The sequence below is a fragment of the Tamandua tetradactyla genome, chromosome 9 (genome assembly GCF_023851605.1).
Source record: "Tamandua tetradactyla isolate mTamTet1 chromosome 9, mTamTet1.pri, whole genome shotgun sequence".
NCBI classification, from domain to species: domain Eukaryota; kingdom Metazoa; phylum Chordata; class Mammalia; order Pilosa; family Myrmecophagidae; genus Tamandua; species Tamandua tetradactyla.
Window position 1 is genome coordinate 76,070,265 of NC_135335.1, and position 18,278 is coordinate 76,088,542.

The 18,278-nt window shown below is 32.5% G+C and overlaps 1 protein-coding gene and 1 long non-coding RNA gene across 4 annotated transcripts in view; one reads left to right on the top strand and one right to left on the bottom strand.

The window, feature by feature from the left end:
• CDH9 (cadherin 9) overlaps positions 1-18,278 on the bottom strand; it is an 87,134-nt gene that overhangs the window by 48,786 nt on the left and 20,070 nt on the right. The gene's annotated exons all lie outside the window — the stretch shown is intronic.
• The window catches only part of LOC143646162 (uncharacterized), a 56,325-nt gene that overhangs the window by 95 nt on the left and 37,952 nt on the right, over positions 1-18,278 (top strand). The gene's annotated exons all lie outside the window — the stretch shown is intronic.

Sequence of the window (18,278 nt, forward strand, 5' to 3'; positions counted from 1 at the left end):
TCCTTATCTACATGCTAATAAAACATGCTTTAAAAATATAATAATTATATTTGGTAGGATTAAAACACTTACCTTTGGAATATTTTAGCAGGTTGCCCCTGGTTTAAGATTGTTTTTGGTAACTAAATGAAGAAAGTTTGATTAATGGGGCATGATTCTCTGGAAAATGGCACATTAAGGAATGGCATGAGTACATATACATGTGTATATATATATATATATATATGTATATATATATATAGTAGGAATTCCATAACCTAAATACACCATGCTTTCTACAGCAAGTGTCTGCACATCTTATTTAGGAACTTTATCCTCAGAATTTATTTAGGGTGTGCATTCTATGGTATCTGGAGAACTATACTGAATACACTTGACCTCCCCTTCCTTCACCGTTTTCTCTAGAATTCCTGTGTCCTTGAAGTTATTTATAAGGTTTGATGTTGGGTAAGACGCATGATTCATGTAAGTGTGATCTGATAATTCCCAATTGTTTCTTATAGCTCAGAAGAAGAGCAATATCTCTTTCTTTGTGAAAATAACTTTATGGATGAATAATATATAATGTCTTTCATATTTACATCTGTATCCATAATCTTTCCACTGGATTTTGGGATCTGATAATTTCAATATCTGCCTTACACTCCGCCAGTGGGTCAAATAAGCCATTTAAAATTTTATATGGCCAAACACAATTCTCCATATCTCCCTGAGCTATCCTTTGCCGATCCCCAATTTTTTACATCTCTGGCACATCCTGGTGCATTAATTAACACTGACAAATGACTGAGCATATCAACTTTGATTCCTTTCTTTCTCTCATCCCCTCTCATACAATTCTTCTGCAATCCTATGCTCTCAATTGCTTCTCCTAACAATTTAGTTTAAGTCATCAGTATAATCCAAATTGAATTTCTTCAGTGGCCTCCTAGGCAGTCTCCATAAGTCCATTTCTCCCCTAGAATACATGTTACATAAAACCACCAGACTTATATTTTCCAAAACATGAATCAGATCATATGATGCACTTACCTAAAATACTCCCACTATATTTTCATTGCACTAAATGAAACAGACATGCAAACACAAACAAACACACACACAACCTACATGAACTAGCTTCCACCTACCTCTCCAAATCTATCATTTATTTCCTTCCTCATTCACTGAACTACACCTGCACTGGCTTTCTTATTTCCCCATGGGTCACAATATATTTTTGTACAAATGTTTTAATTTAGAGTGACAGCTTGACTGCTTTTTCTGACTTTTCATCATTGTTCTTCATTCCTTTCTATAAATATATAAATCTAAATTAATCATTAGCATTTCTAGCTTCCTTGATTGTGATTAGTTAGCAATTTTTGATATGTAGAATTCTGGAAACTCTTCAGTTTTTAGTTTGGGTAGGTGCCACTTTGATTTTCATTTTTGAGAAAAATAATATATCACTACTCTTATTTTAAAGATATCCCTGTTGCAATGAAAATAATGGTTAAACTTAGTTCTCTGAAATGAAAATGAATGGTAATATTTAGAAATTATTAATAATTCTGTCAAAAACTTTATAAAAACCAAATGCCTTTAGTGTCATACATACATCATCATAAAATTGAGTTTAAATAACATTTTCTAATGGATTGCCAGATTTTAGTCTACTAGAGTGTTAAATAATCAGCATGAACCAAAATCAAACTCATTTTTATTTTAACATTCCTTAATTGTTCTGATTCTTTGTGACTTGTTGGCTCCATCTCTTTTTCAAACATTAGTCTCCACTATCTGGAGTATCTTCTCCATGCTTATTTGAAATATTAACTTCTGGTGGTTCTTCAAGGTTCAACTTAAATGTTACAATAATGAGAAACCCTTACTTAATACATTCCATTAATTTCCTTTTGTTGTTGTAATAAAAATGCCACAAACTTAGTGCCATAAAACCATCAACATTTATTATCTTACCTTTCCCTAGGGCAGAAGATCACCACAATTCTAACTAAGCTAAAATTTAGACATCACCAGGACTGTGTTCCTTTCTGGAGGCTCTAGGGGAGAGTCTACCTCCTCATCTTTCCATACTTCTAGGGCTCACTTGTTTTCTTTGACTACGGTTTCCTTTCTCTTCAAATTCAACAAATCAGATCAAGATGTTTATAAATCACTCATGCCTGTCCTTTTGTTTTTTGGCCATTTAAGGTAGCATATTCACAGGTTCTGGAGGCTAGCATGTGAGCATCATCACAGGGGTTCATTATGCTTAAAACTATACACACTCATGTCCTCAAAGCCATAAGTCTATCTTACATGCAAAATATATCCACCCTATACCAACATCCCTGTGTTAGTTTCTTGTGGCTTCTGTAAGAATTTACCACAAACTTTGTGGTTACACTTAACAGATATTAATTATCTCTCAGTTCTGGAGTCCAAAAGTCTGAAATCAATTTCACTGATCAGAAATTTATCTGCTAACAGGGCTTTACTCCCTTCAGAGGCTCTAGGAGAGAAGTCATTCCTCATCTCTTCTTGCCTTCTTGTAGACGCTGTCATTCCTTGACTTTTGGCTGCATCACTATAAACTCTGTCTGTATCAAATGTACCTTTGTCTCTCTCTTATATGGACACTGCATCTGGATTTAGGTCCCATCCAGGAAATCCAAGATGTTGCCCCCATCTCAAGATCATTAACTTAATCAATCTGCAAAGGCTTTCTTCTAATAAGGCAACATTTACACATATCAGAATTCATGAACTGATATCTTTGGGTAGCCATTATTCAGCTTACTAAAATCTCATCCAATGACATCAACTCTTGTTTCAAAAATCCCATCTATATCTCATAATCCTGAAGGTCCCAAATCTCATCTTCCACACCATGTAAACCAGTGATGCTCTGAGCATAATCTATCCTAAGGTAAAATTCCTCTCTATGGATCTGTGAAACAGAAACCAGTTATGTGTTCCATAAATACAATATGGACTAGGCATAGCATTAGAGTTATAAACACTTGGTTTGAAAGGGAAGAAATTGGAAGGAAGAAAGATTCTGACTGATTTCAAGAAATTTCAAAATCCATGTTGGAAAATTCCATTAGGTTACAAGGCCTGGGAATCATCTCTGTGGTTCAGGGCTCTGCCCTCTGAGTCATCCTTCCTTTCTCTTGAAAGACAGCACATAATTGCCTCTGAGAAATATTACCTATCTGCTTCTTAACTCTAAAATTATCAGAGTCTGGCATTCTTATTTCCTTTCCTACTCTCTCTGTGCCTTCCAGTCCAAGTTGACAGTGATATTGTTGGTTTAAAATTCTCAGAAATCACAAGGCTTGACTCCATTGAATGAAAGTCTCCTATACAGATTTTGCCTGGATAATCCCATGTCTGCTTCAGCGCTTACAGCACTTCAGATATTTCTAGGATGATATGTAATTTTTTCTACCATGTTCATCCTTTCCTTATAGACCTCATGAAAAAAGATTTTAATATCCATATTTCTATTAACATTCTATTTAAGGGCATATAGACTTTTTCTATCATAATCCACAAAATTCCTCCAGCTTCTGTCCTTTCCTGAGTTCCAAAGCTAGTTCCAATTTTTTTAGGTGCATGTTACAGAAATACCATACTTCCAGTATCCAAAATCTATATTATCTTCTATTGCTGCTGTAACAAATTACCATAAACTTTGTAGTTTAAATAATAACTTTGTAATCATATAGGTTAGTAGCTCTGAATCAGATCTGAGTATCAGGGGGCTAAAATAAATGTGAGGTATGGCTGCTTTACTTTCTGGATGATCTAGGTGATAATCCATTCTATTGTCTTTTCCAGATTCTAGAGGTTGCCTGAATTCCTTCACTCATGACACTCTCCTTTCATCTTCAAAAATAGCAATGGCAGGTCAAGTACTCTTCACTTAATCTCTCTCTGATATTTCTATTATTGCATCTCTCTCTTTCTCTTTCTTTCTCTCTCACTTTCTCTCTCTCTTTCTCTCACCATCTCAAAGTGAGCCAATTTGCAACCTTAATTCCCTTTTGTCATGTAACACAACAGTCACAGTTTCAGGGATTAGGACATAGATACATTTGGGGGTCATTATTCTACTTACCACCTACCTCCAGGTACTTACACTACTCTATTTACATTTAGCAGATGTAATTCTGACGTGTTATACTCTAAATTGCACTGGCCATCAATACAGTGTAGTGGCTAAGAGTAGACATTCTAGAGCCAGAGACTGGATTCAAACCACCAGCTCTGCAAATTGATATCCATGTTACCTGAGCAATTGACTTAACATTTATTTCAATTCCTTCCATAAATTAATCATTATAATAGCAATCACTTAGCACTGAGGATTAAATGTGTTATAATATATGAAACAGTTTGATCACTGCCTAGGCTATAATTAGCCTTCAGTAACTATTAGCTGCAACTATTAGCATATCGTGGCAATGTAAAGTAGTAGTCTTTGTACATGTTTTATTTTTTCCCATTAAATGACCATTTATTTACTTTCTATCCTTGGTATTTAATGTTTAAATGTTTCCTTAAAATGTTGTAGTAGAGTTAATTGGATAACTTCTGTAACCATAATTTTTTATTGTACTATCATGCCCCTTTATATAAAACTATATAACTACCCCTTATTTAGCTGAATTTTAAATTAAACCCTTGATCAAAACAACTAAAGGAAATAGAGTACTTCATGAAATTTGTAATTAAATTTGTAATAGGACTGCTGTTGAGTACATTTTATATGTTGTCTTTGAGAACATTTATATATGGTCTTTATGAGAAATTGTCTTGAAAACATAAGAATAATAAAATCTAGTTATTGAATATTTACTTTATTTTGTTATTGGATTGCTACTGCTCCTCCAACGTTTGAAAATATGTAGCTTAAATATTGCTTTATTTTATTTGGTGGTAAATTAATTACACAATTCATAAGCATTATGCAGATCCTTGGTATACAATTTTACATGTCTCTCCCTTACTTTTAAATTACTTAATATTTTCTGCTTATATTTAAATATTTTTATTGTTAAATATAAATATTTAAATATAAAAAATTTAAATATTTTCTGCTTATATTTAAAATACATTACCATTATTTTACATCTGCATTCTATTTGAAGATTATCTCAATGTCTTTGTGAGACTTCTGATTTAAGAAGATAGACTAAGAAAACAAAATCATCTCTTAGTTTTTACAAACTTACTGAAATTTGATAAAAGAAATTTTAAGGTGAATTAATTAATAAAAATGTTGAGAACAAGAAGAGAAACGTGAGCTAATTCTAGCAAATCCCTGGGTATAGCAGATGGATAGGGTAGGGTTTACTCAGACATGATTCAGAAAGGAGAGATGCAAATCTTAGAGAAAAAAAGGAAAAAGAAAAGAAAAGAGATAACCTGTCCAGTGTGGTGTGAGAATGGCTGTTTGTTTCCAAAGTCATGAACCCATGAAGTCGTCAGGAAAGCGAACATAAGAAGAAAGATGAGCCTGGAGTGAGTTAATCCAAGAACTGTTGGTGGAATGATGCCTTTGGTTAGTTTCCATGACCCTTCTTCCCCTATCCAACAAGAACAAGAGGCACTTTACCTCCAGATTGAAACAAGAGAAATGCTTTGTAACAAATCGGATGATCTCTCTCTATGTTCCGCCTTGTTTTATTTAAAGGATGCCCATCTTGCTTGCCTGCCTGATGAAGAGATGAAGGTGTCAACCTGAGGGCTTATTTCCCTTGCTCAAAACTGAAGTTGGTCCTTTCTACAGAGAATGGTGACAGTAATAGAAGTCAGATATGAACAGACAAAAAGAGGCTCATGGTACATTTGAGGAATACTAGTGACTTGAAAATAACTAAGGTTAGGAAACTGAACCCAGAAGACACTGCATTAGTACAAGTTTTCTCACTAGAATCAAGAGGAATTTGCATTCACTATGGTGAAATAGCGCACTATCAAAAGGGGGCAATTAGAAAGCTGGAAAGAATCTATGTCATAAGAAAACATGCCCAAATAATAGCCCAGACAAAAGGAAGAATAGAGATAAAGTGATGGAGAATAGAAAATTAGATCCTCTTTAATTTGATCCTTTTTTCTTCCATTATCGTGAAATTTCACATTACTTAAAAAGAAAACATCCAAAAAAGGTTTTAGAGAGGATATAAAAAACAGATGCCTTGCCCAGGAATGTGCAGTATCTGAACAACAGTCTTCTCAAGATTGACCATGGAAACTAAAAGATAAAGGAATAATCAATGCTATTTATTTCTTAAGCATACATTATTTTCAAACCTGAATTACATAATCAGCAAATTTGTGAATTAAATGTGAGGATAAAATGAAGAGTTTATGCATGGACACGAATTTTGCCTCCCAGACACCATTTCTAAAATAGCAACAGAAAGGTTTAGTCAACATATTAAGGTTCCTAGTTAATAGTATACTTATGGAGCTGGAGGCTTTTGGTTAAGTACAGCATTGGCAGTTTTGGTCCACATACAGAAAAAATAAAATATTCAGCTACTTCAAAAAATTTAAAAATCTGCGTGAAATACTTAAAGTACTAATAGGAAACAACCTAATATGCAGAATTTTAGTAACTAGTAGCTCTAATGGGGAAAATGCATATAATCTTAAAGCTTTCAATATCTTCATTTTTAAGTGACTCCATTTTATTGACAGAATTCATGCTGAGAAATCACATAAATAACAATTCCTGTACCTATACTTTTCTATACTGAATAAAGGTTAAAATTTCATAATTGTAAGTATTATTTATGGCTTCTCTTTCTTAGAATCACGCCACAGATATATGAAAAATTTAATTATAAATTGAGTTATATAAAAGTTTTCAGTTTAAGAGAAACAATAATCAAAGTATGAAAATTAGAATATACTTAGAACTTATTTCCATAGGCATCAATTACTTTACTAATAAGGATGATAACATATAAATTACTTTATGAAACTAAACCTTCTGTAAAGGAAAAATAAACATCCAAAATTATAAAATGAACTCTGCAAATTTAAATGTAAATTTATGCTGTGGTAAGGTAACTGGTTTCAATTGTTAAAAGGTAAGTTCCCCTCTTCCTCATTCTTTTTTAACTTTCATTCAGGCCAGGGTTAATAGATAAATTTCTATTGCTAGTCATCAATTTTCAAGTATATTTTATAGTTCCAATTGTAAGCTTGAAATCAACTGGTTATCTTCTGGCCCTTTGCGTTTTTCTAGATAAAATACACAAACCCCATTTTTAACGTCTTATTGAAATGCAGAACTCTTTCTATTGTCTGAGCAACTATCCATGTTGTCTATATCCTATTACTATCATTTTCTGCCTTTCCTCCTGCTTGTTCTTTTTTAATGCTGTGGCTTTCCAAGTTTTCCCAGGAATATTTTTTTAAGTAAAAGAAGGAAAAATCTTCTATAAAATCCCCCTTATTCAATTTCCACCCAAACCAACCAACTACCTACTAACAGACGTACATGCAATTTTTATTTTGTTGTAGGAAAATTAGTCATTATATGAAAGTTCAACCTCAGAGTCGCTTTGAGTCGTACACAGAAATTTAGCACTAAGTTTTCATTATTTCCAAACTTATATAGATCCCAAAGGCCTAGAGTTTCTTACTGACTATCACTGATAATTCACCACCAGAGCACTTAGCGTTTTGTACCAGTAGTCTCTTTAAGTTGTCATTTTCTGTTGTATTATTTTTCAATAGTAGCAAATAAAATAAAAAATAAAAAAGCTCTATTATTTTATCTATTCTTTTCTTGGTTTAAATCCTGACTCCATTTTCAAGATTTCACCCCCAATCTAATCATTTTATGAATACTTTTTCTAACCAAATTTTTTTCTTAACAAAAAGAAATCTTTTGACAGCTAAGTCAGTATAGCTTTCCCTACAGAAAAGCTATTGTGTACAGTTATATCATGAGAATATTAAAGAAGTAAACAATCATTGATGTGTTATTTGAAAATATGGCTAGTATACAAATAAATACTGAGCTATAATTGATCAAATTCATGAAATCACATTAGAATTGATCACTTAGAGCTATTAGTAATGATTACTTCTTCAATTTATATCATTTAGACTTTTATCTTCTTAGAGGAACAGTTGCATGTTTGACCCAAAGGAAAATGTAGGATAATCATAGTATAAACCAATAACAAAATAATTTCCATTCCTTTGAAGTATAGCAGAGGATCTAGCTTCTGGCTCGAGTCCTCTGAGGTGCTCTAGTGGGCTAGATTTAAGTTCATTTTGGAAAGATCAATTATGTTTCAAACTCTTCCAAAATGTGCAGAGAAAATAAGCCGAAACACAAGGCATTACATACCAATTCTGCTTTTCTTAGTTTACGGTGAAGTGTTTTTTGTTGACATTTGGGCCCAGCCAGTATATGACAGAATATGACTTTATAGCTTGCTACAAAGGTATAAAATCAAGACCAAATAAGCAAACAAATGAATAAATAACTAAACAGCCACCATTAGCTTCCTAACAAAACGTTCCAAAGTACAGAAACTGGCAAGCATTCATATCATTATTTTATCTTTTATCTAGAATAATGAACAAAACCTCACATTGGTATTTATCATTTATCCAGTGAAAATTAGTGCAGAGTGGTGATTACTCCTTTGTCGTCTTTTAAAACTGATGCATCATATTAATGGACATTGTGAGGTATCTCCAGATATTTAGTAACTCAGTGAATGCTAATTGAATAATAAAATAAGGAGTTGGGAAAATATACCCTTGATTGGAATGTGAAGATTAATAAAAAGTAATAAAGAGCACTGATTAGGAGTTCAGAAAACTATTTTGCATAAATGTAAGCATGATCTTTAAAAAGACAATTGCTACACCTCACTAAATTGAAGAGCTTTTGCCAAATTACATATAAAATCTATGATAAGATTAATATTATAATTTTCTACCATTTTAATATAGCTTTTATAATTTTCTTTAATTATAAAATAGAATCAGTTGCTTATGCTAAATGTAATCAAGAAATTAAGAGCAGCATTTTCACAAACTTTATAATAGGACTGTCGTAATATTTTATGCTTTATTATAATGTTCAAAGATAGACTATCTTATCTTCACAAAACTTATGTTCAATATAGAACAAATCTTGAAGGCCTCTATGATGATTAATGATTATGTATGTCGAATATGGAACTTCAGGAACATTTTTTCAATTCTGTATTTTTCTAATGCCACATTTCCAAAAGTACTCTGTTTTTTTTCCAAGGCATTATGTACTTTATATAGTTTCCATAGAGACTTATTTCCACATAAATAAGTTCTTATTTCTACTCTTTAAGAATTTGATCCATTGAATTATAGTGAATTCCTTCCCAACAACTCTAAATGACAGCATAGGTATCAAAATCGTAATATGTATGAATAGTTAAATTATATGTGATTTTCCCTCAGCTCTTCTTTCTCTTTTCCCCCCAAAATAAAGTGTGTGCTGATTGTATGGAAGAATTTTGTCCTCATGAATCAAACAGCTTTTGTAAATACTGCTATATTTAGGCACCTGCAATTTCTTTATAATTAGAGATAAGTAGAACAGTTTCTGAGCCATCTGAAACCCAAACATTTATCTCTTCGTAAAAATTGACAGCTAATAACTTTTATTTTTATTGATCTCCTAGTGAGATCTCAAAATTTTAATTACTATGAAAATTTTAGAATATCCTTTACCCATGATATTTCCTTTTAATGCACTATTTAAAATCTTATTAATCCTGCATTAAAAATGGATTATTTTTATTAAAATATTCAGATGGCATTAATGCCATCAAACTGTCTTTGAACCATTCTGTATCTATGAAATATTTTTACTATTTTATCATAAATTTAAAACATCTCCCTTTAGCGGGTTGGTGATCCTTTTATGAGTGTTATAAACAGGAAACCATAAAGGGACAATCAGACACTGAATGATTCAAGACCCAAAGTCACAGTCTCCTTGTGTAATTAGGGGCAGCTCTGAAGGGAAATTCTAGCTCCAGGACTCCTCATGAAACTGGCTCTTGCATCCCCATCAAGTCCAACTCCTACTCCCAAATGGTAAATACCTCATTCCTTCACAATGTTCAGATGGTACTTCCCAATAACCTTTCTATATAGAAAGTTCTGTCTCAGGATTTGTGTCCCCGGGAATCAATTAAATAATTTGAATAATTTCTACTCAAATTATTCTTCTGAACACAGATGACATGAACTTCTTCCAATTTCCCAACCAAACAAGAACATTTTTCTATCCATTGATTTGACCTAAACCTACCACTTCTTTCTTTACCTTTCAGTAAATTATAAGCTTCTATTAACTCTCTCCTCTTTCTGTCTTTCTGGCTTTATTTCCAAGCTGCTAAGACAAATGCCATGCAATGTATTTGCTTAAACAATGGGAATTTATTGACTCACAGTTTTAAGGCTAGGAAAAGTCCAAAATTGAGTCATCAGCCAGATGACGTTTCTCCCAGAAGAAAGTGGCACCAGGGGGTAGCAGTTGGTGATCCTTGGGCTTCACTGGTTTATCTGTAACTTGGTGATGTCCTCTCCTTTCTCTTCTGGGTTCCATTTACTTCTGGTTTATAGTTTCTTATGGCTTTCTCTCTACATATATGAATTTAATTCTGCTTATAAAGGACCATAATTATCCAGATTAAAGCCTAAACTTATTCAGTTGGCCATACATTAACTAAAAATAAATCTTCAAAAGGTTCTATTTCTTACAATGGGTTCACAACAATAAAAATGGGTTAAGATTAAGGACGCTCTTCTGGGGTACGTAATTTACTGTACCTTACATTCATTAAATAAACTCATAATTTGATTCCTATTTACAGGGAGTGTACTGTTCTTTCAGAGTAAACAAACACATCTAGTACTTTTTCAGTCCAATGATTCATTGCTGTGGCATAATTGACCACACAACCATTGCAAAGGTGTATTGCTTGAATTTTATGATGTTGCTGTTTTTTGGTTCTTCGGTATCCTCTCCTTATCTTTATTTCTCTTATTCTTTCAAGAATTACTAGTCCTTTACCTGCTCCCCATACATAGGCGTTCCTCTGTGTTCCACTTATAGTCCTCTTTTCTTCTCTTCTCTCTCTATATGTGTTACCCTGGTAATTTTATCCCCATCAGTATCATCAAACAACATAATATATCAATAAGTCTTACTTAAGTACTGTCTCTGAACTTGCTCCCAAGTTTCAGGATCACTCTCTGTTGGATTCCCAGATGGACAGTTTCTTTAAAAATTAAAATTATATCATTTTAAATTTAAATTGATTGTAAATTAATATTAAATTAATATCAAATTGGGAAGTTATTTAATTAATCAGTTTCCATAGATGGAATCTTTATGAGTTTATTTATTAAAACTTATTAAACATCTAGTATGTTGTTCCAACTACTTGTCTAAGCATTGAAATTATAGCAGATGGAAGTGCCTGCCAAACGGAGATCACAGCACAAGGAGAGAAAAAGTGAGAGCTATCACACCATCCTATTTTAAACTGCAACCAGCCTTCTGAATGGTTATTTTTTATTCCTTAAATTTTTTTCTTCTATTTATTCATTAAATAAAAATTACACTACTGCTTACCAGCAACTATGCAAGATATCGTTTTCACAAAATTGAAAGCACAAACTTAAATTTTATGGAATTCATATTTTATTCGGATGGCAAACATCCAAAGGATATATTAATTATATTGAGTATGCATAGAAATATATTCAGGAAAAAGAAAAGACCTGTAGCTCTTTCAGGGAAACTTTTCTGGTTCATTTATCATGTGTTAGATGGATTTTGAAGAAACACTAGGTATTTACTAAGTAGATGGCAAACAAAAAATGGTGACAACGCTGCAGGACATTTCAATAAAAGGAAACATTTTATAAAATGCCTGGAGGTATAAAAAGCATGTGAGCTCAAGAACATAAGTATTTCAAATTGGCTGAAGTATAGCCTTTGGCAGAAGAAGTGCCTATAATTTAAAGTAATTTTCATACCGTGCAATTTTAAATTTAAATTTAAATTAAAAATAAATTTCTTTGTATGCTGGTTTAAAAGGATTATGTACACTAGAAAAGTGAGGTCTTAATCTTAATCCATTTCGTGGAAGCAATTTTTAATTCCTATTTAGTACTGTAGGTTGGAAACTTGATTGAATTATCTCCACAGAGATGTGACACACCCAATTGTGGGCATTAACCTTTGATTAGAGGGAGATATGACTTCACCCATTACAAGTGGATCTTGATTAGTTTACTGGAATCCTTTAAAAGAGGAAGCATTTTGGAGAGAGCCACAATAACAATGAGAACCCATACAGTCAGAGAGACCTTTGGAAATGAAAAAGGTAAACACCCCTGGGGAAGTTTCATGAAACAAGAAGCCTGGAGAGAAAGCTAGCAGATGTCATCATGTTTGTCATGTGCCTTTACAGTTTGGAGAGAAACCCTGAATTTCATCAGCCTTTCTTGAGTAAAGGTAACCTCTTGATGGTGCCTTAATTTGGACATTTTTATAGACTTGCTTTAATTGAGGCATTATCATGGGCTTAGAGCTGTAAACTTCCAACTTAATAAATTCCCCCTTTAAAAAAAGCCATTTGTTTCTGGTATATTGCATTCCAGCAGCTTGTAGACTACAAAGCTTTGCTATAAAGGAAATATGTGAATGTGATAAAAACTAAAATATCATGGTAGCTTGCTATCATGAACATCCATAAAACCTATTCTTCATCCATTCCTGTGCATATGAAGCCAATGTAAATGGACATTTTGATGAAGTTACTCCAGCTAAGGTATTGGCCAACTGAGTTAACATGGGTCTTAATCCTATTTTTGGAGACCTTACAGAGAAGATCACAGAGGGAGAAAGCAACAGGAAAGAGTAAGAAGCTTGAAGTCAACAGAGCCTAAAAAAGAAGCTATTGCCATATGCATTGCCATGTGACAGAACAGCCAAAGAAATAGGATTACAGCCAGCCAGCCAGAGTGCCACAGACTTTGGGGAAAAAGTATCACCTTGTCGATGCCTTGATTTTGGATTTTTGTTATTGGTTCCAAACCATGAGCCAATAAATTCCTATGTATAATGCTTGTTTTAATAGTCAGGAAACTAAAACATTTACTATAGAAATATATAGAAAAAATTAATATTATGACCCCATCTTTACTTACCATTCTGACCTGAGGCACAGAGGTTTTATATATATATATATATACATGCAACTATTAACTGATATTATTTGTCCTTCTACAACTGAATCTTCTTCACATTATTCCCACTAAGTAATTTACCTCAGCTCTATTTTTAAATCATTTTAAGCAGTTTCATCAAATTATTTTTTCACAACAAACAATAAATATTCCATTCTTATATAAGCATTCATTATTGAATGGATACTTAATTTCATTTGTTGCTTTCATTGGGTATTATTAAGCACTAAAAGGAATATTCCCGTACATGCATTTTCACATATTTCTAAGAATACGTCTGCTGAATACATTCTAGCAGTAGACTTGCAGAAGGAATTTTAAATATTATTTATGTTTGGTTATTTTTAGATACTTATAGCTAAAATGCGATTCCATACCCTGTGCCGAATATCAAACTTTATCGTTTTTGCAAGTATGATTGGCAAAGAATTGCATTTCACTGTGGTTTTGACTTTTTTTTATTGTGAGTGAAGTAGAAAATCTGTTCACATGTATACTAGGCAGAAAAGGTTTTTACTTTTGAATTTTTGAAAGGTCAGGGTAATTAATTAGCATGTAGAAATATGACAACAGCTGAAGCCTATATAGGTTGATTGTGAAAAAAAATTAGTTCCTTCCTTGATATGTGCACTCTTGCTCTCAATGACATTGGACTATGTTATTCTTGTAAACAATTATTTTAAACCTGTGAGATCTTAGCTAAGTGCCTAGAATTAACAGATGTTCAATAAATAGTTGTAGAGTTTAATTAGCTTGATATTGATACTTAAAAATTCAAAATCTCTTTTGTCTAATACTGATATTTTGTCCCTTCTTACCTTATTTTCCTTATTTTATTGCTAAATGATATTAAAATTTCTAGTTTTGCATTTTTCTGATTCTTCTGCGGATTTCAACAATTGGTTGAAAAGGAAATTATATCAAAATGTGTTTGTGCCTATCTGTGCCTGTGTGTGTGTGTATAGTATTTTAAGGGTACATCAGATTAGTTTCAAAATGTCTTTATAGCAATTTCACATATAGAAATATGTGAAAACACATGTATTGGAATATTCCTTATAGCGCTTAATAATACCCAATGAATTTTTTAAATTCTTGAAAATTTCATATATTCTGAGGCTTGAAGTAATACTAAAATTGGTAATATAGTAGTAAACCCTGAATTTCAATAATCTGAAAGACATCACTTTTTTGTCTTCATGGAAATGCCACCACACTAAATTATCATTAACTTCATGTTAATTCATCCCTTTTCTATTACAGTTAATGATCTTACAATTCCCTTTGTATAAACAAACTTTACCAAGAGATGAATGAAGAAATTGTCATAAGATGCATCATTTAATATTAAAGAACAGTTCTAATATGTTTATATGTGTTTCTTGTGTTTTTCTTTATATATATATATTTTTTTAACCTAACAATTTACCTGACCTTATAAATGTGGGGAAAACTAACTCGCTGAATATATGTGTGTATATGTGTGTGTGTATACACATAGGATATATGTGGTGATATATATATATATATGCTCAAGATTCACTGTTCCGAGAAATATCATATTTCCCAGTCTTTTTGGCCTAAAATAAGCATAGAAAAAACCCTCTCCTGTAATTCCAGGGAACCACAGTAGGGTAATTGAGTTTTCTCTAAAGTTTTTGCATCAGAAGTTTCACTGAACTGACTGCATTGAATTTTCTTTCCATGTATTTACATTTACTAGACCTTATTTATTTAAAAAAAAATTCCTCATTTTGCAAAACTGACCTTGTCTTGTACGCCAGCATAAATATAAATAGGATGATTTTTTCTCATAAACATTGTAAGTCCGACATTGATTCAAATATCTATTGTTATACAATAAGAATGGTCTTGGAATCCTCATATATAATTCTAATTGAATACCAACATAAACTTTCATTTCTTTTACATTTTTGCATCCATAGTGGGAAAAGAATGTTAGCAGTATAAATGTGAAAAATGCTTCTGATATGCAAGAGGCCATTCTTATCACAATTCACACATTTCAGCTACGTTTTATTCTATGAATTGCCTTTTGACATAAGTGCAAACTCCGCTTGTTTTCAGCTTTATGCAAAGCTAAAATGGGAGTCTCTGTTTCTAGCCTTGATGAGAAAGCCAGAAAACAGACTGTGCACCGTATGATCCCAGCATTGTTTACCATGAAAATGGTCAAGAAGAGGCTCACATTGCCATGGGTGGAGTGACACGAGAGAAAATTAGAATTCACTCGCTGGTCACATTATATTTCATAGAATACAGATGAAGTTTGTAGCCTTGAATACAACATCTTGAAGAGGCAATTTACATACTTTAGAAAGTGCGAACTACAGAAATGCATTATCACTCTCACCATTTATTTTCAACGTTAGGTCAATACTTGTTCAGTGGAAGCAGCTTTAAACAGGATTTGTCACTGTGCAGTCAAAAACTAGGTAGTTTTAGCATGAATTATTATTGAGAGATATAATTTTGTATGTATCGCTAAAATTAAATATGTGGCTGAAATGTGCTTTGATTAAGCAAAAATTAAAATATTTGGCTGTGGTATCTTTAAATTGAACTCTGTTCTTTTTCTTTAAATAAATGTGTATGTGTGTATAGACCTATATTATTAAGGACATAGGAAATGCAAGGTGATTAAATACTTTTTCTTCATGCAGTCTACAAACAAGTTTGCCCACAACACACGAACATACATACATACAACGGTGTGATATGAGTAATTACAAAAACACTACAAAGTATATAGTGTCAGAGCACAGAGAAAACATTATTCGCTTCTGACTGGCAGATGGGAAAAGGAATAAACAATGTGACATCAGATGTAAACTCTTCAAATCTGAACAATGTTTAATAATCAGAGATTAGAATAGTAGATGTGAAGAAGTGATAAAAGTATGAACCTTAGTAAGGAGTTTTGAAATAACAAATAAATATGGCGGTTATCATTTAGATTACATTTATTGATCTTGCAATTATCTCTGATCAAGTAAAATTTTTTAAAGAACTAAGTGAGGAAATGAATATGCTAATAATGGTCAATCTTGATACATTTGAAAATTTTCCTTAAGGAAGAAGAGCTATGAAAAGTGTTTAAGAAGGAGGGTTAACATTGTAATAGATAATTTAAAATAAGTCTTCTATTAAGAACAGAAAAAGCCAATTTGAGAGAGAACAAAATATCAGGTGTAAAAGGATGGCTAGGAAGCTAATATAACAAAGCTGAAGAGAAACAAGGAATAAAAGCTTGACTATTTACAACAACAACAGATATGGAGTTGCAGTTATGAGTTTGAAAGTGAGATTAATAGAATCAAGACATCAATCACATTAAAAGAATAAAAAAGAAGAGACATTAACAATGAATTCAAGCATTTGTTTTTCTTGAGTTTACTTTTTATGCGTTATCTATTGGACAATTTGCAGTTGTTGCATGAAGCAAAAATATATGAAGAAGTGTAATCAGGATTCCCAGAATGTGATAAACATTTAAAACTGTCCCCTGATACTGCAATTTGGTTCCTGAAAATAGGGGTAGGAGGAAGAGATTAAAGAGTGAGACTAATGAGTGTTAAACCTGGGAATGCTGACTACAGGAATGGAAGTGCAAAATGTAATTTCAACTTTGAAATGATAGCTGGTCATGAGATGGGACTTTAAAATGTCTTATTGAATGTGCTGTCTGTACTATGTTTACACTATGACTTCACATTCTGGTGTAAGAAATTGGAAAACCTAAAGCATTATGAACTGCATAGTCTACGACTGGTCCTACTAGATCTCTGATTGCATGAATATATCATTTTCTCCCGTATGTTAGCTTGATATCCCCTTCAGGGTATCTATTTTGTTTTGATTTCTTTTACTAAAGATGTCCCTTGAAGATTAGGCATGCAAGCCATATTAACTGCTGATATACAGTACAGAATAAATTTAAATTTATCACAAGCAAACAATTATTGAATGTAATCCATCAATTCCAACCTCTTCTACAACCAAACCTTTTCAAATGATTCAAATAAGAAGAAATTGCATTGATTTGAATGATGTGGTTCAAAATGATGTTGATAAAGCATTTTTGCATTTTAAAGTACATTGAAGCATCAACAAAATAATTTGTCATGCTTACATTATATGCCCTGCTTAACTAAGAATCTTAGAGATTTTCAGTTAAAGATTCTTAGTTAACTCAAATTTTCCCCTCTTCTCCATTTTGCTAAATTCTATCTTTAGTGACCAAATTATGACTTTGTATTTGATTTTGCATATCTGCAGATAAATAAGTAGGCATGATAAGTGCTCTTTTCTCTTTGCAAAATTCCAGTTTAACTGATCAATGAGTTTGAAAGAGACCTGCCTACTCCTTTTTAACTCAGAAGTCTTGCACTTAATCAATGTAATGATTACTTTAGTGATAAACATCATTACAACCTTGTGCTCAGAATCCTGATTAAATCAAGATTGAACTGAGTGCTAATATTTGCCAGGCATAGGATTATGGAAAAATATACATACATTCAAAGAATAAACTGGTCTGAATAGATATGTTGTTGATATTTTTATGAACTGGAGTAGAAAGCAAGATGGTGACGTGGATGTTAATTTAAGTAACTATTATATATTTGATACAATTAAAGAGGAGAAAGTAAAATAGATGAAGATGAGCTGTTGACACCTGACTTCTGCCCTCAATTCTCATTTCCTACTCATGGGATGCATAGAAGCATACAACATTGCCCTGAAAGAAAAGATGCTTAATTGATCTCACAGGGTGCTTGAAATGTTGACATAGGAAGAGCAGAAATGTGACTCTAAAATAGACTTGCTGGTCAGGCAAGAAGTTAATAGAAAACATTAACATTTATGTGTGGCCACTTCAGGCTTCTAATTCAAGGGCTGAGTTCTTGGCCAGAGGGAAAGCGGTGAGTCATCATGCCTGTGTGACAAGGAAGAGCTTTGTGAAGGTAGCTAAG